The following is a 6,356-nucleotide window of genomic DNA, read 5'->3' on the forward strand; positions in this document are numbered from 1 at the left end:
ATAAATATGAAAAGAAATAAAATACTATAAAACAATGATAAATATAAAAAGAAAGAGAATTCCGGAAAACAATAATGAATATGAAAGAAAGATAATGTCATAAAGTAATTATGAATATGAAAAGAAAGAGAATACTATAAAACCATGATGAATATAAATTGAAAGATAAAGTAATAAAAAATGAGAAATTTGAAAAGAAAGAGTGTGTAATAGATAAATGATAAATATGAAAAGAAAGAAAATGTCATAAATCAATGATAAATATGAAAAGAAATAAAATACTATAAAACAATGATAAATATAAAAAGAAAGAGAATTCCGGAAAACAATAATGAATATGAAAAGAAAGATAATGTCATAAAGTAATTATGAATATGAAAAGAAAGAGAATACTATAAAACCATGATGAATATAAATTGAAAGATAAAGTAATAAAACAATGAGAAATTTGAAAAGAAAGTTAACAATACAAAACAATGATAAATATGATAAGAAAGAAAATGTCATAAATCAATGATAAATATGAAAAGAAATAAAATACTATAAAACAATGAGAAATTTGAAAAAAAAGAGAATACCATAAACCAATGGTGAATATGAAAAAAAGATAATGTCATAAAGTAATTATGAATATGAAAAGAAAGAGAATACTATAAAACCATGATGAATATAAATTGAAAGATAAAGTAATAAAACAATGAGAAATTTGAAAAGAAAGAGTGTGTAATAGATAAATGATAAATATGAAAAGAAAGAAAATGTCATAAATCAATGATAAATATGAAAAGAAATAAAATACTATAAAACAATGATAAATATAAAAAGAAAGAGAATTCCGGAAAACAATAATGAATATGAAAAGAAAGATAATGTCATAAAGTAATTATGAATATGAAAAGAAAGAGAATACTATAAAACCATGATGAATATAAATTGAAAGATAAAGTAATAAAACAATGAGAAATTTGAAAAGAAAGTTAACAATACAAAACAATGATAAATATGAAAAGAAAGAAAATGTCATAAATCAATGATAAATATGAAAAGAAATAAAATACTATAAAACAATGATAAATATAAAAAGAAAGAGAATTCCGGAAAACAATAATGAATATGAAAAGAAAGATAATGTCATAAAGTAATTATGAATATGAAAAGAAAGAGAATACTATAAAACCATGATGAATATAAATTGAAAGATAAAGTAATAAAACAATGAAAAATTTGAAAAGAAAGTTAACAATACAAAACAATGATAAATATGATAAGAAAGAGAGTGTAATAGATAAATGATAAATATGAAAAGAAATAAAATACTATAAAACAATGATAAATATAAAAAGAAAGAGAATTCCGGAAAACAATAATGAATATGAAAAGAAAGATAATGTCATAAAGTAATTATGAATATGAAAAGAAAGAGAATACTATAAAACCATGATGAATATAAATTGAAAGATAAAGTAATAAAACAATGAGAAATTTGAAAAGAAAGAGTGTGTAATAGATAAATGATAAATATGAAAAGAAAGAAAATGTCATAAATCAATGATAAATATGAAAAGAAATAAAATACTATAAAACAATGATAAATATAAAAAGAAAGAGAATTCCGGAAAACAATAATGAATATGAAAAGAAAGATAATGTCATAAAGTAATTATGAATATGAAAAGAAAGAGAATACTATAAAACCATGATGAATATAAATTGAAAGATAAAGTAATAAAACAATGAAAAATTTGAAAAAAAAGAGTGTGTAATAGATAAATGATAAATATGAAAAGAAAGAAAATGTCATAAATCAATGATAAATATGAAAAGAAATAAAATACTATAAAACAATGAGAAATTTGAAAAAAAAGAGAATACCATAAACCAATGGTGAATATGAAAAGAAAGATAATGTCATAAAGTAATTATGAATATGAAAAGAAAGAGAATACTATAAAACCATGATGAATATAAATTGAAAGATAAAGTAATAAAACAATGAGAAATTTGAAAAGAAAGAGTGTGTAATAGATAAATGATAAATATGAAAGAAAGAAAATGTCATAAATCAATGATAAATATGAAAAGAAATAAAATACTATAAAACAATGATAAATATAAAAAGAAAGAGAATTCCGGAAAACAATAATGAATATGAAAAGAAAGATAATGTCATAAAGTAATTATGAATATGAAAAAGAAAGAGAATACTATAAAACCATGATGAATATAAATTGAAAGATAAAGTAATAAAACAATGAGAAATTTGAAAAGAAAGTTAACAATAAAAATGATAAATATGAAAGAAAGAAAATGTCATAAATCAATGATAAATATGAAAAGAAATAAAATACTATAAAACAATGAGAAATTTGAAAAAAAGAGAATACCATAAACAATGGTGAATATGAAAAGAAAGATAATGTCATAAAGTAATTATGAATATGAAAAGAAAGAGAATACTATAAAACCATGATGAATATAAATTGAAAGATAAAGTAATAAAACAATGAAAATTTGAAAAGAAAGTTAACAATACAAACAATGATAAATATGATAAGAAAGAGAGTGTAATAGATAAATGATAAATATGAAAAGAAATAAATACTATAAAACAATGATAAATATAAAAAGAAAGAGAATTCCGGAAAACAATAATGAATATGAAAAGAAAGATAATGTCATAAAGTAATTATGAATATGAAAAGAAAGAGAATACTATAAAACCATGATGAATATAAATTGAAAGATAAAGTAATAAAACAATGAGAAATTTGAAAAGAAGAGTGTGTAATAGATAAATGATAAATATGAAAAGAAAGAAAATGTCATAAATCAATGATAAATATGAAAAGAAATAAAATACTATAAAACAAAGATAAATATAAAAAGAAAGGAATTCCGGAAAACAATAATGAATATGAAAAGAAGATAATGTCATAAAGTAATTATGAATATGAAAAGAAAGAGAATACTATAAAACATGATGAATATAAATTGAAAGATAAAGTAATAAAACAATGAAAAATTTGAAAAAAAAGAGTGTGTAATAGATAAATGATAAATATGAAAGAGAAGAAAATGTCATAAATCAATGATAAATATGAAAAGAAAAATACTATAAAACAATGAGAAATTTGAAAAAAAAGAGAATACCAAAACCAATGGTGAATATGAAAAGAAAGATAATGTCATAAAGTAATTATGAATATGAAAAGAAAGAGAATACTATAAAACCATGATGAATATAAATTGAAAGATAAAGTAATAAAACAATGAGAAATTTGAAAAAGAAAGAGTGTGTAATAGATAAATGATAAATATGAAAAGAAAGAAAATGTCATAAATCAATGATAAATATGAAAAAAATAAAATACTATAAAACAATGATAAATATAAAAAGAAAGAGAATTCCGGAAAACAATAATGAATATGAAAAGAAAGATAATGTCATAAAGTAATTATGAATATGAAAAGAAAGAGAATACTATAAAACCATGATGAATATAAATTGAAAGATAAAGTAATAAAACAATGAGAAATTTGAAAAGAAAGTTAACAATACAAAACAATGATAAATATGATAAGAAAGAAAATGTCATAAATCAATGATAAATATGAAAAGAAATAAAATACTATAAAACAATGAGAAATTTGAAAAAAAAGAGAATACCATAAACCAATGGTGAATATGAAAAGAAAGATAATGTCATAAAGTAATTATGAATATGAAAAGAAAGAGAATACTATAAAACCATGATGAATATAAATTGAAAGATAAAGTAAAAAACAATGAAAATTTGAAAAGAAAGTTAACAATACAAAACAATGATAAATATGATAAGAAAGAGAGTGTAATAATAAATGATAAATATGAAAGAAATAAAATACTATAAAACAATGATAAATATAAAAAGAAAGAGAATTCCGGAAAACAATAATGAATATGAAAAAAAGATAATGTCATAAAGTAATTATGAATATGAAAAGAAAGAGAATACTATAAAACCATGATGAATATAAATTGAAAGATAAAGTAATAAAACAATGAGAAATTTGAAAAGAAAGAGTGTGTAATAGATAAATGATAAATATGAAAAGAAGAAAATGTCATAAATCAATGATAAATATGAAAAGAAATAAAATACTATAAACAATGTAAATATAAAAAGAAAGAGAATTCCGGAAACAATAATGAATATGAAGAAAGATAATGTCATAAAGTAATTATGAATATGAAAAGAAAGAGAATACTATAAAACCATGATGAATATAAATTGAAAGATAAAGTAATAAAACAATGAAAATTGAAAAAAAGAGTGTGTAATAGATAAATGATAATATGAAAAGAAAGATGTCAAATCAATGATAAATATGAAAAGAAATAAAATACTATAAAACATGAGAAATTAAAAAAAAGAGAATTCAAAACCAATAATGAATATGAAAGAAAGATAATGTCATAAAGTAATTATGAATATGAAAAGAAAGAGAATACTATAAAACCATGATGAATATAAATTGAAAGATAAAGTAATAAACAATGAGAAATTTGAAAAGAAAGAGTGTGTAATAGATAAATGATAAATATGATAAGAAAGAAAATGTCATAAATCAATGATAAATATGAAAAGAAATAAAATACTATAAAACAATGATAAATATAAAAAAAAGAGAATTCCGGAAACAATAATGAATATGAAAAGAAAGATAATGTCATAAAGTAATTATGAATATGAAAAGAAGAGAATACTATAAAACCATGATGAATATAAATTGAAAGATAAAGTAATAAAACAATGAGAAATTTGAAAAGAAATGTTAAAATAAAATGATAAATATGAAAGAAAAGAAATGTCATAAATCAATGATAAATATGAAAAGAAATAAAATACTATAAAACAATGAGAAATTTGAAAAAAAAAGAGAATACCATAAAAATGGTGAATATGAAAGAAAGATAATGTCATAAAGTAATTATGAATATGAAAAGAAAGAGAATACTATAAAACCATGATGAATAAAATTGAAAGATAAAGTAATAAAACAATGAAAATTTGAAAAGAAAGTTAACATATAAACAATGATAAATATGATAAGAAAGAGAATGTCATAAATCAAATGATAATATGAAAAGAAATAAAATACTATAAAACAATGATAAATATAAAAAGAAAGAGAATTCCGGAAAACAATAATGAATATGAAAAGAAAGATAATGTCATAAAGTAATTATGAATATGAAGAAAGAGAATACTATAAAACCATGATGAATATAAATTGAAAGATAAAGTAATAAAACAATGAGAAATTTGAAAAGAAAGAGTGTGTAATAGATAAATGATAAATATGAAAAGAAAGAAAATGTCATAAATCAATGATAAATATGAAAAGAAATAAAATACTATAAAAATGATAAATATAAAAAGAAAGAGAATTCCGGAAAACAATAATGAATATGAAAAGAAGATAATGTCATAAAGTAATTATGAATATGAAAAGAAAGAGAATACTATAAACCATGATGAATATAAATTGAAAGATAAAGTAATAAAAATGAGAAATTTGAAAAAAAGAGTGTGTAATAGATAAATGATAAATATGAAAGAAAGAAAATGTCATAAATCAATGATAAATATGAAAAGAAATAAAATACTATAAAACAATGATAAATTAAAAAAAAGAGAATACCAAAACAATGGTGAATATGAAAAGAAAGATAATGTCATAAAGTAATTATGAATATGAAAAGAAAGAGAATACTATAAAACCATGATGAATATAAATTGAAAGATAAAGTAATAAAAACAATGAGAAATTTGAAAAGAAAGTGTGTAATAGATAAATGATAATATGAAAGAAAGAAAATGTCATAAATCAATGATAAATATGAAAAGAAATAAAATACTATAAAACAATGATAAATATAAAAAGAAAGAGAATTCCGGAAAACAATATGAATATGAAAGAAAGATAATGTCATAAAGTAATTATGAATATGAAAAGAAAGAGAATACTATAAAACCATGATGAATATAAATTGAAAGATAAAGTAATAAAACAATGAAGAAATTTGAAAAGAAAAGTGTAATAGATAAATGATAAATATGAAAAGAAAGAAAATGTCATAAATCAATGATAATATGAAAGAAATAAAATACTATAAAACAATGAAATTAAAAAAAAGAGAATTCCAAAACAATGTGAATATGAAAAGAAAGATAATGTCATAAAGTAATTATGAATATGAAAAGAAGAGAATACTATAAAACCATGATGAATATAAATTGAAAGATAAAGTAATAAAACAATGAAAATTTGAAAAGAAAGTGTAACAATACAAAACAATGATAAATATGAAG

Source organism: Trichomonas vaginalis, chromosome III, assembly GCF_026262505.1.
Source record: "Trichomonas vaginalis G3 chromosome III, whole genome shotgun sequence".
Lineage (NCBI taxonomy): Eukaryota > Parabasalia > Trichomonadida > Trichomonadidae > Trichomonas > Trichomonas vaginalis.